This window comes from Phyllostomus discolor, chromosome X (genome assembly GCF_004126475.2).
Source record: "Phyllostomus discolor isolate MPI-MPIP mPhyDis1 chromosome X, mPhyDis1.pri.v3, whole genome shotgun sequence".
Taxonomy (NCBI): Eukaryota; Metazoa; Chordata; class Mammalia; order Chiroptera; family Phyllostomidae; genus Phyllostomus; species Phyllostomus discolor.
The window spans coordinates 69,381,947-69,405,176 of NC_050198.1; the positions used below are offsets into that span (position 1 = coordinate 69,381,947).

The 23,230-nt window shown below is 37.5% G+C and overlaps 1 protein-coding gene across 3 annotated transcripts in view; it reads right to left on the reverse strand.

The window, feature by feature from the left end:
- KLHL13 (kelch like family member 13) overlaps window positions 1-22,968 on the reverse strand; it is a 275,500-nt gene extending 252,532 nt beyond the window's left edge. The window contains exon 1 of one of the 3 annotated variants that reach the window (XM_028522560.2): window positions 22,655-22,968. The gene's annotated coding sequence lies outside the window, so the exon portion shown is untranslated. Of the gene's footprint in view, window positions 1-1,280; window positions 1,578-22,654 lie in introns of those variants that run through there. The other 2 variants (XM_028522563.2, XM_036016817.1) reach the window with 2 other exon arrangements.
- Between the last annotated feature and the right edge of the window lie 262 nt (window positions 22,969-23,230).

Here is a 23,230-nt window from a genome sequence, read left to right on the forward strand (position 1 = left end):
GCCCAAAGGTAATGTGGCCACCCCCCTTCATGGTGCCAGTGGAGGCTACATGGGGACCAGTAACAAGGCATTCCTACCCCTTCCAGTCAGAAGAATCACTGAAGGCCTAGTGGGGAACCAGTACCTGAACCCTTATACATCCACCACTTAAGTGTCAAAAGAGGTCAAGTGTCCTCCCATCCTCTGACAAAGTGACAACAGAAGAAACCAGCTAAAACAGAAAGTTTCTATAAGATCCAGAATCTCATGACATAATACCCAAAAGAGCCACCATCAAAAAATCACTTGACATACCAACAATCAGAAAGATCTCAAGCTGTGTAACAAAAGATTCAATAGATGTCAACACCAAGATGACAGAGATGTTAAAATTACCTGAAAATTTTGAAAGCAGACATCATAAAAATGTTTCAATAAGCAATTATGAACATGATTGAAACAAATGAAAAAAGACAGTTTCAGCAAAGAAACAGAAAGTCTCGATAAAGAAATAAAAGGTAGAAGAACCAAATGGAACTGTTAAAACTGAAAAATGCAGTAACTGAAATAAAATACTCATGCATAAGATAGGTCCCACAAACAGAAAAATAGAACAATATTAATTACCCAACCTGAACAAGAGAGAAAAAGACAACAAACAAAGAAATAGAGCATCTGTGATTTGAGGGACAAGAACAAAAGATCTAACATTTGTGCCATCAGAGTCCCAGAATAGAAAAAGAGGATGGAATAAAAAAGTTCTTAAACAACTAAAGACTGAAAAGTCCCCAAATTTGGCAAAAAAAAATTGTTTGTTTGTTTGTCTACAGATTCAAAAAACTGTGTAAATCCCACATAGAATAAATCTGGAGCAATCTACTCAAAGACACGTTATCACCAAACCTGATAAAGAAAAAAATGTTGAAGTCAGAAAACAAGTAATCATACTTTACCTACAGAGGAAAATAATTCACAGGACAACAGATTTTTTCATCAGAAACAATGGAGGCCATAAGTACTAGACACAAAAGAATTCTCAAGTGGTGGAAAAAAGGAGCTGTCAACTCAGAATCCTATATCCAATGAAAATATCCTTCAGAAATGAAGAGGATATCACAACATTCTCAGATGAGGGGAAACAAAGAATTTATCACCAGCAGACCTACTTTAAAAGAATGGCTAAAGGAAGTTCTGGAAACTGAAAAGAAATGAAAAAGAAAGAATCTTGGAACACCAGGAAGTAAAATCAACATTGTAAGAAAAATATGGGTATATATGATAGATTTTTTTTTCTTCCTTACCTTGAGTTCTCTAGATTACTTTTGTGGTGATGGAATAGTTCTATACCTTGATGGTGGAGGTGGTTTCAAAAATGTATATGATAAGACGATGTAGAATGATACAGAAACATCATAACAATGTCAACTTTTGGGCTTTGATAATGTACTATGCTTATACTGAGGAAAACTGAGTGAAGAGTACAACAAACTTTGTACTATCTTTGCAATTTCCTCTGAATCAATAATTACTTCAAAATAAAGCTTTTTCAAGTATAATCAAAAGCAGGCCATCTTTACCTAATACTGAAGAAATACAAAACAAATCCTAATAAGAGTTAAAGGCAAAGTCATTCAGACTCTGGTGCTCATGTTTTTCTTTTTTTTTTTTAATTGAATTTATTGGTTCACAAAATCATGCAGCTTTCAAGTGTACAACACAACAAAACATCATCTGCATACTGCATCATGCACCCATTGCCCCAAACAAAGTCTCTTTCATCCCCATTTCCACCCCCTCTTTGCCCACCTCCTCCACCAGCTCACTTCCCTTTCTCTCTGGCTATCACCACACTGTTGTCTGTGTCTATGTGTTTTGTGTGTGTGAGTGAATGATATGTATATATGTATATATATGGGGGGTTGCTTAATCCCTTGACCTTCTTTCATCCAGTCCTCCCACCATCCCCTCTGACAGCTGTCAGTCTGTTCCATGTGTCCCTACCTCTGTTTTTATTTTGTCAGTTCATTTTGTCCCTTAGACTCTACATACGAGTGAAATCATATATTTGTCTTTGTCTGTCTGGCTTGTTTCAGTAAGCATGATAATCATTTTCTTTAGGTGTTTGTCCAAATAATTGATAACAAGTAATTTTCCTGCTAAAAATACCCTGTATTGCTTCATAATGATTAAATTGGTGATGTCACTTACACCTAATTCTTTTGATATTTCTTCTTCTGTAGACATTTACCTTAGGTAACAATAGCTGAAAAAAGAAATTTTATATGAAATCTAATGAACAAACTGAACTAACAAACAAAATAGACACAGTCTCATATAGATGGAGAGCAGATGACAGCTCTGGGGGAGGTTATAGGGTGGAAGGATCAAGCAAAAAACAAAAGGACTCATGGACATGGACAATAGTGTGATGATTGTGGAGGGAAAGGGAGTGAGTGGAGGTGACAGAGGGTACAAAGGAGATAAATGGTAGTGGAAAAAATACAATAAACAAGATAAATAAATAAATTTGAACCTGTCAACTTAATTTGAAAATCAAATAATACAATTTGTATCAAATAATAATAGCTAGAATTCATTGAATCTCTTGATATTCTAGGTACTCTCTAAACATGATATATTATCAAATTTAATTACAAAATCCTTGTTTTCTCCATTTAAGTTGACGAAATTGTGACTCAATGGGAAGAAGTAATGTGCTTATGAATACACAAGTAGCAAGCAACTAAGTCTGCTTTTGAGTCAGGCTTAGAGTCTTCACTCTTAACCACAAGTACACTATACAACATCTGTCCAGAAAGTATACATCCATGTAACATGAAAAATAGAGACATTTATTGAAGAAGATACAAGAAACATTGTACATAGGACAATGACACTTCAGTCCCCTTCAAAGTAGGCACCTTGGGACCTCACACAGTTCTCCCAATCACCATCTGCTGCCCTGTCATAGTTTCCCAAATGTCATCAACGGTCTGAAATCTCTTCCCTTTCAAAGGTTATTTTAGTTTTGGGAAAAGCCAGAAGTCACAGGACACCAAATCTGGGATGTAGGGGGCTGAGTCACCTGGGTGATTTGATGTTTCCCAAAAAAACTCTGCATGAGACGTGATGCATGAGCAGGCAAGTTCTTATGATGAAGCTGCCAATGACCAGTTGCCCATAGCTGCAGCCTTCTCAATCATCCAGATAGTTTCCACAGAGGAATGTTCAAGTTTAATGCAAAGTTTGATGCCTATTTCTTGTTTTACTCACTTAGTCATTTTGAATGTGACAGCCACACAGTACACATGCTCATTCAACGGCATCTACCACCCCCACTACTAGTACAGTGAAGTCATTATTGTTCATGCATGCACATTCCAGTCCACTTTCCTTGGATGCCAGGTTACATTGATATTGCACAAACTGTTCTTGTTATATTAACAATGGCTGGAATTTTTCTGGAGAAACCTTGCATGTAACTAACTCTACAACGCTTACGTTTTTTTATAACTTAACACTACTGTTTTATATAATGAATAGACAGGAAATGTGCTCATTTCTATTGAATGATTCCTATTAAATCCTACAGTGCAAATTATTTCAATGAGGATTTCAAATAGATTTGGAACTAGAACAAAAAACATTTTCAATAGATTAGAGATAGGAAATCATGAGAACTGATTTTATGTCTTAAAGGCAAATTCAATAGCATGACTTCCCTACAATATTATGACAGTAAGCCTTATAAAGGTGTATGATGTCAAAAATTAGTGGTTACAGATTTTAATGTTGTCAGACAGGCATAAGAAGAATATGATGAGCTAAAGTTCACCAAATTTCCTAACACAGTAGAAAAAAAAGAATCACAAAAAATATACGTTTTATTTTTTAAATGTTTTGAATGTTCAAAAGCCAACATAAAGTTAATTTTAAATTATGTTGAAATACAAAGATATTACAATATACACATTTACACATATAATTGTATACCATCTGAAATAAATTCTTTTTAAGATTTTTATTTATTTTTAGAGAGAAGGAAGGGAAGGGACAAACAGAGGGAGAGAAACATCGATGTGAGAAACATTGATTGGTTGCCTCTCATATGCACCCTGACCGGGACCAAACCCCAGGTATGTGACCTGACCAGGTATGAAACCGGTGACCTTTCCCTTTGTGAGATACCACACAACCAACTGAACCACACTGGTCAAGGCTGAAACAAATCCTTTTTGAGTAGGTTCCCTAAATATGTTTTACAAATATGACAGGCTCAAATCAACATAAATAAACCTTCATTTAATTGGAAATTTCCCTAATTTTTAGGAGAAAAAAATGACAAGAGTAAAAACTGTATCAATATTGTTTTTGAAGCTGTAAACTTAGAGAGTTTTAAAAGTCTAAGTGAAGGCCATCCATAGGTCTCTTTCATATCCACACATTTATTGCCCTTAAAGAAATAAACTCATTCCTAACTATACAAATGAGATACACAGTAGTTCCACCACTTTATCCAGTTTTGCTTTCTGAGGCTTTAGTTATCTGCAGTCAACCATGGTCCAAAAACATTAATTGGAAAATTCCAAAAATAAACATTTCATAAGTTGTAAATTGTGCTCCACTCTGAGTAGTATGATGAAATCTCATGCTGTCTCACACTATCTCCCACCTTCTCCCACCATCCTGCACCATCCTACTCAATCCTGCTCAATCCCACTCAATCCTGCCTAGAATAAAACTCATCCCTTTGCCTGGCAGCTCCATGATGCATATACCACCTGCCTTGTTAGTCACTTAGTAGTCCTCTCAGTAATCAGATTGATTGTCCCCATGCCACAGTACTTGTGTTCAAGTAATCCTTATTTTACTTAATAATGGCTCCAAAGCACAAGAGCAGTAATACTGGAAATAGTAGATATGAGAAAGGGAAGCTGTAAAGCACTTCCTTTAAGTGAAAAAAGTGACTACATTACAATAAGATATTTTGAGAGAAAGACCACATTCGTGTAAGTTTTATTACAGTATATTGTTATAATGGTTCTATTTTATTACTAGTTATTGTTGCTAATCTCTCTCTACCCCGTAATTTTGCCATAGGTATGTATGTACATATAGGAAAAAACATAGTTATATACAGTACATGGTTTGGTACTATCTGTGATTTCAGGCACCAACTTGGGGGTGGTCTCAGAGCATATCCCACATAGATAAGGGGGAACTACTGTACTACTGAAATAACAAACCTTGCTCCATGTGCAAGCTTTATTGTTTGTCTATGGAAGGTCAGAATTTTCTCAGAGGTACATAAGGTAAAGGTTCTTCCCTATGCCTTTCATGTTCACATAGTTTAATATAGTATGGATCTCTGCTTTTTATTCTCTTTGCCAAAATACAGTATTACATTTTAGATTACTACAAAACCATTTTTTAACAAAATGGTTTCCAAATTCATTGGGAGGGTTCATACCACTTGACATTTGTCGAATGACTGGCAAAATACCAAGGTCTGATGGTGCAGCTACTACCATGTTCTCAGCTACTTCAGGAATTTTTAGTTTACTGGTATAACATGAGAATTCATACAATTATCTACAGTATATCATAACTAACACATATACATTACCAATATTACAAGTTTGCTGCTTAGGCTTATTTTTGCTGTTTAGAAAACACTGGCATTGTTATGTTGGTTACCAAGGGAATACATGGTATATATCATGTTTTGTTTTTGAGCAAAAACTTTAGAATCCATTAAGTTCATATTTCTTAATTGACACATTAGACAATGAGCCAGCTTCATGACCCATTTGGCCTTCAACCCAGTCCATCTATGGCTTGAACAAATCATTTTCATTATACCACTCACTCAAAAACTGCCAATGGTTTCCCTCTGCATCCTGGTATTCAAGCCCCTCCATTTCCTGGCTACATTTTCCTGCTTTCTCTGTTAGTACTAAATACCAAGTCAACTGAGCATATCCCAAAAGTCACTTGTACATCCTTACCTTTGCAGTTTTATTTATACATTCTCTACACCCTGAATCTCTTCTTGTACCAATATCCTACCTACTTCAAATCCTAAGAGTCTTGGATGAACCTACCTTGACTAGTCCTGCCATTTCTACTCTTTTGGCCCTTTTTTCTCAATAATCTTTTTAATATCTGTATGTATCATCTGCCAATGATGTTGCAAGCTCCTTAAGCACCAACGTCCTGTGCCCTGGCCAGGTGGCTCACTCGGTTGGAGCATCGTACCATACACCATAAAGTTGTGGGTTTAATTTCCAGTCAGAGCACATACCTAGGTCGTGGGTTCAATCCCTAGTCTTGGCATGTACAGGAGGCAACCAATCAATGCTTTTCACATTGATGCCTGTCTGTCTGTTTGTTTGTCTCTCTCTCTCTCCCCCTCTTCCTCTCTCTCTAAAATCAATAAAAACATATACTCAAGTGAAGATTTTTAAAATAATAATTAAAAATGACAGAGGCCCTGGGCAAATAATTTAACCTCTCCCTCTGCACTAGATTACATCATTTTCAAAAATGGAAGTGTTGGGTTAAATGATCCCCAGGGTTCCTTCTGGCTCTTAAATTTTACTCAACTATTTCTTGCATCTCTTACAGTATTTTTGTATTATATATTGTATTGTGTATTGTAGTTATCTGATAACTATTTCTGACCACCTGATTTTACCAATACTTATAAAATTACACAGCCCTGGCTAGTGGAAAATACTGTAAGTACTGCAATTTCCAGGTGGCTAATAGCTGCCAGTATTATCAAGCAGCCACAGTTAGTAAGCTAAATATTCATCCTGTCATTTTCTCATTTGACAAATAATAATTAAATATCAAGGCTAGACAACACAGAGACAACCTGCCCCTTCCCTCAAGGAACTTACAAGTCAATGGAAGAGACAGAGAAGTAAAAGCACTACTTATAATAAAGATTGCTGAAGAGAGGCACAAATTGATACTATGGAAATAAACGGAAGAAACACCTAGCAGCAGCTTTGAAATGAAGAAGGCCAAAGAAAATGCTCCCAAGATAGATCACAACTAAACTAAAATCTGAAGGACAAGAGGTACTCAGCATTTTAGGGAGAATAGCTGGTATAAAAGGGTAGGCATAAGAGATCATGACCACAATTGTGATCTTCTAATCCTCATTTAAGTCACTGGAAAAGGATACAAGTAAAACCCAGAAAGTTCCTGGGGCATGCAAAGAAAAAAGAGGGTTCATAATTAAGGGCAGCACTTCAGCTTGATGGATCTAGACACCAACTTTCCTCTTCCTCCTTATAGTTACAAATCAACTCCAACTAACAAGTACCAAGAGAGACATAACAGCCCTTGTAAGGCCTTTCCACAGCTCTTTAGAATAAAGAGAGTGAGCAGAATATTGTGACTGCTTCCGAGAATGAAGGTAGGACTTTCACATGTTCACCACTGCATCCCCAGCACCTGAGTCAGAATATGCTCCCTAAGATTTCTTGAATGAATTTATATGAAATATCTCATTCCTTCTCATCACAGAAATAGTGCTGTCCTATATAGTAAGGCTGATTGTAGGCAATGAGTCTCCTTTTTCTGCCAATAAAGCAGACTGATCATTAAAATGGCTAGATGGGCCTAACCCACACACAGAGTCATTTAGAGTCATTTTAAACCATTTAAGAGTCTAAACCATTTGTGGCACTAACTTAAGCAGGAAATCAAACCACTAGACTATTGGAAAGTAATAGTTTATGGGTATATTACAATGGGTGTATTTTCTAAATTAATGAATTATATCTCAAGTCATAGGAAACTCAATACTCACATTACTATAGATCCTCTTTTCTAAATGGTGTGATACTTCCTCATTTGGAATGACCCTCTTTAACCAGACCAATTTGGCTAGCCTTAAATGAGCATGTTTTCACATAGTCTAGTATCATAACAGCTCAATTAAAAAAAATCAGCAATGAAAAAAAAGCAGTATCATAATCCAGGCCCCAAAATTCCTACATCAAGCATCCCCCTTTTTTTAACTCCATAACACCTGGCCCCCTGACTCCACGTGAACTATTAATCTCCATGATAAAGATGTGCTAATTAGTATAAAGTAACACTTAGTCTTCTTCCAGTGACATCAGTGACAGCAGTGCCATTTTGTCTGATTCTATCCTACACACCAGCTGTGAGATCACCACATCATTGCCATACATGACAAGCAGAGAATCTATGTAAGCAAATGAAAATATACTTAAGCAAATAATTTTGAGTGAAACAAGTCACTTTAACTTCAAATGAAACTACTTTGGCCCCTCAATAGAAACTCAACTCAAAGATATAATAAGCACACAAAAATACTGAGGAAGTATAAAATAGCATTTCAAAGCCATTCTGAAGGAAAATATAGGTAAAATAAGAAATAGCAAGTAAGCCACCCAAGATTAACTCATTTTTAAAAACAAATATGTTCTTCAGAATATCTAATTATGTCCAAGGATTATTTTTAATAATAACAAGTAAACAGCCATTCTTTCACCTAAAAGATATCACTGAATGTAACCAATTATTATAATGAAGAACTGACAACAGCCTGTTCCCTCTCATGCCAACACATAGATATTTGGTTGGTAACTCCTACAAGACAGAAACATAGTCATGACTATGACACCTGACTATATTCTGGTGAAATGTGAATAGCTGAATAATCTTTACAGATTTTTTTCAAAAATTCTAATCATTTCATAATATCTGTACACAATATAATGGAACATACTTTATAACACATTTTCCATAACACAACACCCCAATACTATACCCCAGCAAAAAAAAAGCGTTGCTTTTATCACAAGTATCTGTGCACAATATTCTATGCCGGCCATAACCTTTAGAAATATTTTTAAATGTCAATGTGTACACAAACTTTCTCAGGTATTTCTGGCTTTGGTCCATACTAGAAGCATGCATAAACAAGGGGGTAGTCATTCATACTAGTGGGTTTAGCAGTTTTGTTTTAAAATACAAGTCTGGACTAGTTATGTAGTAGTAATATCAATGTTTGTGATAAAAACATAATGATCAAATTTATATAATCAAATTGAATTGAGAATTCAAATCAGATAAATACATAATTCTTTGAAATATTAGTCACCAAAAAAAAAAAAACAAAATTAAAGAAGGTGCTCTACAACAACTTGAAGCCAGACTGGGAAAAACAGCATAAGACCTGAGTTACACTGAGTAGGGATCTATGAACATTATGATAGGAAGCAATGGTACCAACAGGCACACGAGTTCCATCCTCTTTGTGACCACTTTCTTACAAAACACATATTTCTCTTCTTGAGGTGATGAAAGTGTTCTAAAATTGATTGTGGCAGTGGTTGCACAACTGCGAATACACTAAAAACTACTGAATTGTACACTTTAAATGGGTAAATTGTATGATAGGTGAATTATACCTCAATAAAGCTGTTAATTTTTAAAAAACACATCTGTGAGGTCAAATATGTACAAAAAACAAAGCTCTGTTTGGCTAACAATATAAAGGAGTCTTAATTTGATTCACCCTTGAAGGGTTTTTTTTTACTTCAAAATAAACATGTGCACATGTGTGCAACATACATCTACATAGATAAGGGTATTTCAAATACTTTCCTTGCTTTTCAATAAGACCCCCATTCAAAAGTGACTTATTCAAAATATTTTGCCATTTTTGTCTTTGAGCTATAATGGACATCTTGCCAACATTAACATCCCATTCTGATCATCCTTCTGTATTACTCCAGAATGTTTTCTAATGTGACTTGTTTAGCTCTCATGCTCTTACATAATGTCCTCTGTCAGAGATGGGATAAAAGGACGTGTTGTAGTTAAAAAGCCTAGAACTAGATTTCCAGCAAGATGGAGGCATAGGTGGATGCACCGTACCTCCACGCACAACCAAGATTGGAACAACAACAATTTTGAGGCAGAATAACACCCAGAACTGACAGAAAATTTATCTGAATGGAAGTCAGACAGCCAAGAAGTTGAAATAGACCCATTTATCCAGACTGGTAGGAGGGGCGGAGACAAATAGCCGGGCGTGGGTCGCGGCTCGGAGAACTGGGAGAATTGGGCACATAAGGCAACTGGGAGCACGTAAGGCATCTGGAGCGCACAGGATCACAGTGGGTGGACCCTGAGTACGCAAGTGGCAGCCGGCAGACCCAGTGAGGCGGTGACTGTGGAGCAGGGCAGAACACACAACGAAGGATCCCAGGAAAGGGACTGAGGTTGCATGGAGAACGAAGCTACCGCCATTGTTCCCTCTCAACCCCGCCCTCACAAATGTCACAGTCTAGCGACTGGGGTGCCCAGCCCTGGTGAACACCTAAGGCTCTGCCCCTCACCGTAACAGGAGCAACCAGACCAAAAAAAAGAGAGAGAGAGAGAGAGAGAGAGAGAGAGAGAGAGATGGCTCAAACAGAAGGACAAATCAGTGCCCCAGAACTCCTCCTTTTGAGCGACCAAGAGATAGCTAACCTATCAGATGCACAGTTCAAAACACTGGTGATCAGGAAGTTCACAGAATTGGTTGATTTTGGTCACAAATTAGATGAACAAATGCAGGTTACGATAAAAGAAATGAAGGAAAATGCATAGGGAACCAATAGTGATGGGAAGGAAACTGGGATTCAAAACAATAGAGTGGACCAGAAGGAAGAAAAAAACAACCAAACAGGAAAGAATGGAGAAATAAGAATTCAAAAAAATGAGGAGAAGTTTAGGAACCTCCAGGACATCTTTAAACGTTCCAACATCCGAATTATAGGGGTACCAGAAGGGGAAGAGGTAGAGCAACAGATTGAAAACGTATTTGAACAAATAATAAAGGAGAACTTCCCCATTCTGGCAAAGGAAATAGACTTCCAGGAAGTCCAGGAAGCACAGAGAGTCCCAAAGAAGTTGGACCCAAGAAGAAACACACCAAGGCACATCATAATTACATTAGCCAAGGTAAAAATGAAGGAGAGAATCCTAGAAGCAGCAAGAGATAAGGGGACAGTCACCTACAAAGGAGTTCCCATATTGTCAGCTGATTTCTCAAAAGAGACCTTACAGGCAAGAAGGGGCTGGAAAGAAGTATTCCAAGTCATGAAAGACAAGGACCTATATCCCAGACTACTCTATCCAGCAAAGCTTTCATTTAGAATGGAAGGGCACATAAAGTGCTTCCCAGATAAGGTCAAGTTAAAGGAGTTCATCATCACCCTTATTTTATGAAATGTTAAAGGGACTTATCTAAGAAAAGAAGATTTAAAAAAAAACATGTATAGTAAAAGCACAGCAAACTCACAATTATTAACAACCACACCTAAAGCAAAACCAAAAGAAACTAAGCAAACAACTAGGACAGGAACAGAACCACAGAAATGGAGATCACATGGAGGGTTAGCAACAGGGGAGTGGGAGGAGAGAGGGGGAAAAGGTGCAGAGAATAAGTAGCATAGATTGTAGGTAGGAAATAGACAGGGGGAGGGTAAGAATAGTATAGGAAATGTAGAAAAGCCAAAGAACTTATATGTACAACCCATGAACACGAGCTAAAGGGGGGAAGTGGGTGGGAGAGGGTGTACAGGGTGGAGGGGAGTGAAGAGGGGAAATGGGAGAACTGTAATAGGATAATCAATAAAATATATTTAAAAAAAAGAAAAAGCCTAGAACTAGATTGCATGGATTTTAATGCTAGCTCTTGTCATTATCAGATGTGCAGCCTTGGGGAAATTATCTAACTTCTGTGCCTCTGTGTCTCATCTGTAAAATGGTGATAGTAACAGTCCCTATCTCATAGCACTGTTGTCATTTAAATGTGTTCATGCATTCAAAGCACTTAGAACGGTGCCAGAGTCATGCAGGGTGTTATAATAATTTATTAACTATTGAGTGGTATTAGTATTAGCATTGGCTGATATCAAGTTGCTTTGTGTTCTCTGTTGCCCTTCTTAGATTGTAGGCTATTTCAGGGCACTGGTACATTTCTTCCCTCCCAACAGACTGCTTTACATATAATTACTCAATACATGCTTGCTGATGAATGTTTAAATGATAACCACACCTACATGATACCAAAAGTGCTTAGAAAATTCCTTCATAAACCTGAAAATCTTTTTGATAAATACCAAGTTGTACAAAAAGGTATACAGAAGTAATGATGATTGATGTCTCCACTGCTAAAGTTTCATTTCATCTCAATTGAAAGACTAGAGATACGAAAGGATCCTTTTGCCTAAAGAACCTTTTATGTCATCATTGCAAAAGCACCGGGTAAGAAACCAAGGTCCCTAAATTATGCTCCTACTTCCATCTCAGACAATGTAACCTTCTGCAAGTTAATTAACCTCATTGTATACATTCCACTGAAGTAAATAAGGAAAACTAATCATGCTTCAAAAGAAAGTTGCTCTCTAAGTAAATGGCATTATCTTTAGTATTTGAGCTCATGACCTAAGGGTATAGTAAGTCTAATTTTCCTAAAACTACTTTTGAACATTGTCTTTTCATGTTCATATATGATGCTGATAATAATAACTATAAATGCAGGTATGCTAATAATATATCTAATTAGTGTGGTGACCTAGGCTTCTCAAGTACTTGAATGTATATTATCATAATAATCATCACAAAATGCTGTGAATATACACTATCTGAACAATGTGTTTCCTGGTCTTTTCCCTCATGTGCACATGCAGCACTCCATAAATAAGTTGGCTACTGAAAGAACACCTATCTCATCATTTGTCTGACATTGGAACCAAAGGAGAACATTGGAACATGAGAGAACAGGAACGTTATCTTCATGTACTTCCAAGTCAAAAGGTTAGACAAGCCCTCCAACACTGAAGCTGCTCTCAATAACCTATTTAGACTCATCCATTCACTTATCAAAACTGCTATTGAACTTTTATCATCCCTAGGGTATTATTTGATTTGTTCCTGGAGTAACTGTAACAAAAACTTAGGATAATCTTAACAACTCAAAACCTATAGAAGACATTATTCAAACATTATCTCTCTTCCCAGTGCCTAAACTATTAAAAGTGTTTCAATATTTCCTTATTTTGGAACTTGAAGTCTGTAATAGAGATAAATGAGGAAAATGTATGACCTCTTTAGTTATCAGAACACCAAAAGTCTTCATGTTTAAAAGACAAAATTGTTGCTCATGTATATTTTCCTGCATCTCTCTTTCCATTCAAAATGGAGATTAAATTTTAATCCTACTAAGTTAAATAGTATTGTATTTAAATATGTACTTCTCAATTATATTAAAACTGATATTTTTATTATATACAATGAATGCCACTTTGCATAATAAGCCAAGCATTTACAATAAACTTTCTTGTTTGTCAGAAAACTAGTATTACTTCTAAACCATCTACTCACCATTTAAGAGATACAGGTTCAAAAACTAGCACTCCATATAGTCAATAGTACCATGATGACTATGTATGGGACCAGGTTGTACTTAAAATATTAGAGGGATCACTTTGTAAAGTACATGATTGTCTAACCACTGTGTTGTACATCTAAAACTAATACAGAATATTATTGAATGTAAACTATAGTTGAAAACTTAAAACATTAAATTTAAAATAGCATTCCAGCTGTTATTAAGGCAATATAAATAAAGACACATTTTCCCTCACTTCTGGTTCATGTGTAAAACTCCTATAATGTGCTCCAAGTTTTAACTAGTTAAGCCATAAGTCTACTAATAAAGTCAATAATAAGAATAACTGTATCTATTATATAGCTAGAATTTTGCTTAGCACTCTATAAGCATTATTTCATTTAATCCTTAAAATCAGATGAGATTGTTTACAGAGGAGGCAAACAAGGTTCAGAGAAGTAGAATTGCCTAAAATCACATTGCCAACAAGAGGCAAAGGGGAATTTGAATGCAAGACTGTGATTTCAGGGCCCAAGGACTTAGACATTAAATTCTACTGCCTTCCCCTGGCTGGTATAGCTCAGTGTATTGGACATGGGCCTTAGAAGCAAAGGGTCGTCTGTTTGATCCCCAGTCAGGGCACATGCCTGGGTTGTGATCCAGGTCCCCAGTGGGGGCCACTCAGGAAGCAACCACACATTGATGTTTCTCTCTCTTTCTCCTTCTCTTCCCCTCTCTCTAAAAATAAATAAATAAAATCTTTTAAAAATTCTACTGCCTTCCCACTGAGAAATATTCAACAGTGGAACAGAAAATTGTTAAAAGTGTTCTTCAGAAATGTATGGCTATTTCTATAACGTGGGACCAAGAAGTAAAACTCTAGAACTTTCTCATCCCCTTTTACTGACTAGACTGTAAAAGCACTTCACACATACAATATAAAGACCATTCCTTAATCAGTCCTCTGTAACCATATCCTTATGACTTTGGAGCAGTAACACAACAATACAACAATCTTAGGCCCTGTGAACTGTGTCTGGGGTGAGATGGCAACAATGAAAGCAGGGCATATAATAAAAAATCAGTTGAAAAATTCTGTGTTTGACTTATACCCCATTTACCTTCACCCGCTTTCTTTAGTTGCCTTTCTCTTCATCTTTCTCATTTGGAGCAAATCAAGTCATTGCTTTGTAACAGGCATTCTTCCAATGTACTACCTGAACCTTTACAAACCATCTCAAACTCCAGAAACCTTTTATCAACCTTAAAACACATAAACCTTGAAACTTTCCTCTACTAATGTATTTCAGTGGCCAGCAATTAACAAAGCAATTTGTATACTGAATGTGCTATAAACAAAAGCATGTTTAAAGTTAGCAAAAGTTAACTTTAGTCAGTGACATAGGCAAATATTCATAGAATGGGGAAAGTCTTGACTCCATCAATTATGCTGCTTTAAGTTCATGGTCATTGTGTTCTTTTGTTTTCATTGTTAGTAATTCAGTTTTTAAAAAATAGTCTATTATTGTTCTATTACAGTTGTACCAATTTCCCCCCTTTGCCCTCCTCCTCCCAGCCCACCTCTGTTCCCACAGTCAATTCCCACCCTGTTGTCCATGTCCATGGGTCATTCATGCATGTTCTTTAGTTAGTCCTTCTTTCCACCATTATCCCCTACCTTCTGCCCCTCTGGTCAGTCTGTTCCATGTTTCCATGCCTGTGGTTCTACTTTGTTCATTAGATTCCTCTTATAGGTGAGACCATATGGTATTTGTCAAGCTCTCTTCAGAATATTATCAGTTCCTTGGTAGGCCCATCACAATCAGTCTTCACTATTTACTCACAAACATTAGGAACTCTGTTAGGGCTCAACAAAGTTTAAGATTTAGACCATTACAAGCAACCAGAGTGCTCCCTTGAACTGACAGAAATTAGGCAACATAGGGGGAAAAATTAATGTCTATTACCTTTTCCATAGGTCATCATGGGAATTTAATGCTATGAAAATATGTTGGTATTTGACTAAAGGAACACACTCAAGACAGCACAGTGTGGCCTCGGTGCTTTTCAAAAGGTCACACCAGTTACCACAGCTGCCCTTGTAAACAGAGACTTTTTCTGAACAACTGGGTTTTACTTCAAATCTTCATGTCAAGAATATTGCATTCTAAAGCACAATGTATATGCATACCCTTTTTGTCACACTTTGCTTTATTATGCTTCACAAATAATTGCATTTTTTAACAGTCAAGGTTTGTGACAACTCTTCATCAAGAGAGTCTGTTAGTGCCATTTTTCCAACACCTTAGAGGATAATTAACATTTTTTAGAAATAAAGTACTTTTTTAGCATTTTATTTATTTTCAGAAAGAGGGGAAGGGAAGGAGAAAGAAAGGGAGAGAAACATCAATGTGTAGTTGCCTCTCATACCCCCAATTGGGGACCTGGCCTGAAAAGCAGGCATGTGCACTGACTGGGAATTGAACCAGTGACCTTTCAGTTTGTAGGCTGGTGCTCAATCCACTGAGCCACAGACAGATATGAAATATTTTTAAATTAAGATATGTACATTGTTTTTTAGATATAATGCTATTGCATACTTAATAGACTATAATATGGTATAAACATAACTTTTATATGCACTGGGAAAGCAAAACATTTGTGTGATTCACTTTATTGCAATATTTGCTGTATTGTGGTGGTCTGAAACTGAGCCTAGAATATCTCTGAGGTGTGTCTGTATCTGAATTTGTACAAAATTATTAAGTATTTTAAATTAGCTATCAGTAAATATTCTTCTAACTCTTTGTGTAAGAGAGATGCTTCCAGAAAACACAAACTGTTTTATGTTATAGCTGCTGGGGTACACTATCATGTCACCACTCTGCACCCCCAGTACACCCAGTACACCCAGTGTGCTCCAGTTTGAGGAAAGAACACTGGACAGAGATTCTATTTGTTTAACCTTGTGCAATGCCTGAAATACAATAGGCACTCAATAAATATTTGTTGATTGTATTGGCAGAAGAGTTTCAAAGATTAGTTTTCAACTGCAAGAACATTTCAAAAAAATACTTTAGATATATAATTATGCCCAAAGCCACAAAAGAAAAAGGACAAAGAAAATATACCAATTGTTATTTATAAATATTGATAAGGGAAAATAGAAACCATATTTTGCTTAGTTAAGTTGGAAAAGAAAGGCTGCCAGAATGTCATATAGGGATATTGCAAGATCTGGGGGTATAGTAATTAAAAACCAGTTCCGTATAGTGGAGGCTAAGACAAGTTTTCCATTGTTTCCTGTGGTTTCCTGTATACTTTTTTAATATTCATGATTTCAAGCTTACAGAGGAAAATAAAGAATTGTAATGGGTACCCATGTCCTAGTGTAACCATGCATGATGCTGAAACTACTTAAGGCCAGGAACCATGCCTCATTTTTTAAAATGTCTATACACATGAGAAGTTTAATAAATATTAAGCAACCACAATGAATAAGTGTCTAATCATATTAAATAAATTTTAACTGAATACTCCAAACCCACCCCACAAAAAAAGACTCGCTCTAAAAAAGCATTTCTTTTTTTTTTTTAGTTATATGTGATTCAGTTGCTTGTTAATTTTTTTTTTATCTTCACTCGAGGACATGCTTATTGATTTTAGTGAGAGGGGAAGTGAGGCGGAGAGAGGGAGAGAAACATTGATGTGAGAGAGAAACATTGATTTGCTGCTCCTCGCATGTGTCCCGACTAGGGACCAAACCCGCAAATCAGGCATGTGCCCTGACTGGGAAACTAACCAGCAACCTTTCATGTTGTGGGGCAATTCCCAACCAACTGAGCTATACCAGTCAGGGCTTAAAAAGCACTTCTTGGTTTAGCAGAAGAAAAACAAAAAGAAATACTTCTAATGGTACTAAATGAAAGAGTATTGGAAGAACTTGGATCTTTACTCATCTCAATCACATGATCCAGCCATATATGTTATCCTTGATAAAATGCTCATACAGCCAGCCCTCTAGTCAGAGTTGTTACATGAATAAATCAACATGTATTTACATGATAACCAATATGAGCAAGGTATTAGGAAGGATAAAATAGTCTACTTAGCTCCCTCATCACCACCAACAGCATCTACTTACTTTGTATAAGACCCTGGTGCCAGATGTGTTTCCAAATTTGGAAATATCTGACTTTTGGATAGGCAGTACCTGCATGTACTACAGATTGTAATACCGCAGCAGGACCTGAAGTACTGCCCCACACACTAGCTACTAATTCTATAGCAAAACCAAATAAAGATTAATATTAAACAAAATGAAGACTATAAATACCCTCATGTCAGTTTGAGTCAGATATTGTCACTACCCAAATTTTGGCTCCTAACTTACAAAATAAAAATTTCATAGGTTTCCAGAGTTTTTGAAATTAAAACATTGCAAACAAAAAAATCTAGACTTAACTCAATCCTTCCTTATAAGTACCCTAAGAGGTAAGTTCTATTATTCCTATGATACATATGAAAAATATGAAATACAGAGAGATTAACTAGTTCACCCAGTATATGGCTAGTCTCCTAGCCAAAACTGAATCCCAGGAAGTCTAGCTCCAGAATTGTTCTCTTAACAACTATGCTCTATGACTTCTCTCAGAAATGCTTGAGAACATCAAACATGTGAAAAGTAAAATGGTATTAAACAATTTAGGGATCTAAAACAATAATAAGAGGCATAATACAAAACATCATCTATTCATTATTATTGAAGAACTGTTTATAGAGGGCACACCATATGCCTGGTACTTGGGATACAAGAATGAGAAAACCAGACAAGGTCCAGGTTGTCTTCAAGGAGTCAGAGATCACTGGGAAGATGGCCAGGCATCAAATAAATATACAGCAGGTCCTCAAATAATGTCATTTCATTCAACATCATTTCATGATAATATTGATGAGATGCTGAAGGAACTTAATTCTTGTTTATATTAATTGGCTGATAGCAAAAATGGTTTGGCCTTGTCATTTCACTTGAAGTACAGAACCTATAAACGATGTTAAGTGAGGACTTACTGTAATTATGATACTCATGACAATTGTGTGACTGCTGTTCGCATTCAGAGATAGGTCAGTAAGGGATAGTATAACAGGAAGTGGAATTCGAACTGTTCCTTGACTAGTATTTGGATTTGCAATGACAGAAAGGAAAGAGAAAGGTTTTGCAAATGGATGATGGCATGGCATCTATTCAACAAGCAGTTACTGTGTACCATTCTATACCAAGAATAATGCTAACACAAAAATCCCAAACTAGGGGAAATCCATTTAAATCAATAGAGAATTTGTGTAAGAGAATAATAAGGACATGTTGGACAGTAGGCCTGAGTCAAATCATGCATAATCCTCAAGTGCTAAGTTAAGGAGTTAGAATTAGACCCTGCAGGAGTCAATGAAGGTTATTTTGCAGGTTATTACCCCACGATATTAGGATTTACCCCTACAGAATGTCAATGACTGTTTGTATTCCTATTTGGGGCCAAATGGACCTCAAAGATGGAAGGCTTTCAAAAAAAAAGGGCTCTGGGCAACAAAATAAGTGCCAAGTCTAAATTCACCTAAGCATCAAGGAATATAGCAACCCTAATCTCTCAAAGAATGAAAGTATGGCAAAATGAAAACACTGAAAAGGCAAAGCTAAAGGAAAATGGCAAATGCCTCTTAAAATCCCAAAGGCCATTTCTAAAACCTAAGTCATTCCTTCATATGCAAACAAAACTTCTAACCTTCTAAAAGAAACATATTTCTGTGAAAAAAAAAACACATTCTTTGACAAATAAATTATTAAGTTGAACAACGATCTGATTTTTAATCAAGTTGGTGACAACTTACCTCAGGGCACAAGTGAGAGTATGACAGTGGAAAGTAAACTGTTCTATAACATACTGCACTTAGAGTCCCTGTTCCCCTATCCTCTTATCTAAACAGAATAGAGGATTACTTATATATTTACCATACATATCAAATGAAGTTTTCCATTCTAGGGTCTTAATGTAAACAACCAAGTAGGTCGATATTTTATTTATCCTCTGCAAAACAAATTTTTTTCACTAATTTTTTTTTCAGCCAGTGACCTACCACAGAAAAGTAGTTAACAAAGACTCTTCAATGGTCAAGCTGCATTATCTATTATCTGACACCCTCTGGGCTCTCTAACACCTTTAACCACTCTCCCCACCCCACCCAGTTCACTAGGCTCCACCATACTGGTTTGATTTCTGTTCCTCAAACACCTCAAGTTTGTCTTTCTGCCTCAAGGCCGTGGCTCTTGCTCTTCTCTGCCCTTCCCAAGATAGGCTCATTCTCTCTTTTCTTTCAGGTCTGTCCAAAGGTCACCTTCACTAAAAGGCCTTTTCTGACCAGCAGAGCTAAATAGACCCTTCCCGGTTGTCCATATCACCTTTTGCTACCCATTTCCTTCATTATTCTTACTTTGATCTATAAGGATCTTCTCTTGTTTGCTTGTTTATTGTCTTTAGTCTCTGGTGGAATATAACCTCTGTGAGACTCCACAAGAGCAAGGAACATGCCTTGTAAGTTATGTCATTGTGCCTAGTATAGGGTTCTTAGCAAATAGAAGGTGCTCTGAAGATCTTGTAAAATAAATTACTGAACAAATGAACAATATACTTAAAGACTGATTGCTATGAATGTCAGTAACTTGAAAAAGCCTCTTTTTTCTAATTTTGAGATGTTTTCTCTAGGGCTGTTCCTTTTTCCATGCTCTTTCCATTTTTTCAAATCTGATGGTGACTGACAAAATATTGTGTCATTTCAGATCAATAAAAACAGGTGAGTTTTAACCACTGGGCTTAAGAAAAAATACTTTGAGAAGGTTGTAGTACTTTATTAAACACCAATAAAATCAAACAATTTGAAAATCGGTTAGTCTCATTTCACTATTGTAAGTCAAATTACATAAAGAAAAGTAATGTAAAATGCAAAGAAAATTAAAAAGAAGAGAATTCAACAGCCAACTGCAGTTACATTTAATAACATTAGAAATATCCAGTCTGATTATTTCCAGGTGTACCAGGTGGGTTATCAAATACATATTGAAAGATATTAAAAAGATTCAGAGCAAAACGCTTATAATAAACTCATATTCACCTTTTTTCCTCACAAGTAGAAATTGTTCACATTAGTGGCAGTCTTAGCTTAGACTCAGGACCCATAATCACACAAGAAAAAATAACAATAATAAAAACAATTTCTCTTGAAACAGAAAGTTTGTATGTCTTTTTAGAATGGGTTGTCAAGAAAATTACAGATTTAGAAGTGTGGCTCTATTAGTAATTCCCTTTCCCTATATACTCCATTTTTTAAAATGTAACTAAAGTGAAGGCAGGAATTTACCAAGTGAATGGAGGAAACTAAAAATCGCCTGCAAACCATCTAACTAAATTGATAATAGTTTTTACTGTTCTTGTAAAAATCACTTCTTCAGAACATCAACTTAAAAGTCTATATAGTTACACCACACTTTTCAATGTGTGCTTATAAAAATTCTGATTAAAAACCTTGAGAAATTGAGGCTCTTATTTATCTCCTTTGAAAATATATCATTTGATGATGCAGCAGAAACTACATTCCTTATCTGTGCTAAAAGAAGTGCTACAAAAACAGTAAAAAAAGTAAAATTTGGCGTTATCTTCATTCACAACTTGGTTTCTTCTGAGATTACTGCCAATTAGTGCTCACTATGTCAATGGCAACACCTAGTCACATATCAAGCAAATAATTCTATCACTGTTGAGTATAAGGATATTTTAAAAAGCTTGAGGTTAAGGGAGCTAATATTCTTAAATGTAAAAAAAAATGTCATCACTGCTTAATCATTGCATTTTGTCAGTTTTCAAATTTGAGCACTAGACATAGCCATTTCTCAAAACAACTGCAAACATCAGTGTGTGCTAGTTCACTATCTGTGCCTCCAATTCAGCTTCTCTATTCAGTTTTCTTCATACACCAATTAGAGCATGGAAGTGAGTAAATGAACCTCAGTGTGGGATCCAACAGGGCAACTGCATAGGGAGGAGGTGATATTGCTGAGAGAAAAACTGGTGCTGTGCGAAATCAACTTAAACAAATTAATCTCCAATCCACAGAAAAGCAGTCTCCTTTTTAAACACATGGTTTTTAAATGCTGCTTCTTAGGGGGTTATACAAATATGAAACTGTGGCTTCTTTTAAAAAAATAAAAAAGCAGGTGCCCTCTCTACAGAGAATTTTAAACCCCTCAGTCTCTCAGTTCCCATACAATGTGCTTAGTAACCACACTATGCTAACTTGAGTAACTTTATCCCACACCACTGGAGTCCTCTGTCCACATTAAAACCATGAACATCCCACTTTGCGGATAGAGAAGAGAAGCCACGGATCAAAGGTATCTCTCTCCTTCTCTCAGACCTGCTCCGCAGCAAAGGAAGAATCAGATTTAGGGCTAAGTGCTAGGATTATATACAAACATACATACATTTTAAGTGGCTACGGTTCTTGGACTGTGTTTGAAACCTACAAAGAAACTTTTAAGTTCTTTAGCTACATTTACTAGAGAACCATTCCCATTACTTTCAGTAAACGTAGTCTGTTACATCGTAAGCTTCCAAGAAAATCATCAGTCAACTGATTAAACCAAAGAAGCCAAGACATTCAGAGATGAAGACACTCAGAGTACAGTTATAAACTTGGAGGAAAAGGAAAGTGCTCCTGACTTGGGAGCCAGCAGCGAAACCTCCCAAGTTAGAAGATTGAAATGAAGGGATGGGTTGGAAGGCACAAAGCAGAAACTGTTACCAGGCAAGAGATAGTGGGGTGGAGGCGGACAGAGGGACCCCAGATTATCAGGGCAGTGAGAGAAGCCTAGAGGACAAGGTCTTAGAGGGATAACAAAGAAGCAAAAGAAAACTGGGTTCTGGGCTCCTAAAAAGAACCCAGGCATCTGGCGAAGCCAGCGAGTCCAGGAAGTGAGGATGAGAAGGTGTAGGGATGAGGGCGCGCGACGGCTAGCGAGAGAAAAGGCGGGGGGGGGGGGGGGGGGGCGACGTGCAAAGAGCGAAGCTGGGTCCCTGTCCATCTAACCCTGGTGCAGATTGCAACTCCCTACAGTCTACCGCCTAGCCGCGCCGGATCCTGGACGCGGTAAGGCGGCCAACGAAGTCCCTGCGCTACTTCAAGACCCTGCCTCACCTTGTTTGCCGCGTCCCAGCGTCCCGCCGCCTGTCCACCAGCTGCCGCTCCGAGGGCCAGAGAGCGAGTCGTGCGGCGCAGCCGGAGCTCCCTCCAGCTAAGAGGTACCGGACCCCGCACCTCCGCACCCACTATTCGCCCTGGCTAGTTCGCCTAGTGCTCACTCAGTGGAAGAGCGCGGACCCTAACCCGAACGCCGTTCCAGTTATTTAAAAAAGTCCCCGTTCCAGGCTTCCCTGAAATCGGAGCTGAAGTGCTGCGCTGCAGCGGCAGCTCCTCTGCCTGACCTCACCCGGGGTGTGGGGACAGTAGATGGGCGGGAGCAGGGTTAAGGAGGGGAGAGGGGAGGGGGGAGGCGGAGTAGGGGGAGGGTGCGCGAGGAGGAGAAACATGGCGGCGGGTGGCTCTGGCGGCGCCTGCGCGGGAGGCAGGGGAGCTGGGGCTAGGACCGTGCAGAGGGTCCGAGTGGAACACCTCCGCCGTTTTTTGTGTGGTGAGGGTGGTCCCGCAGTGGGGGTGACTGTCAAGTGGCTCTCACGCCTCCAGAACCCTGGCGCTCGCGTGGGAGCACACATG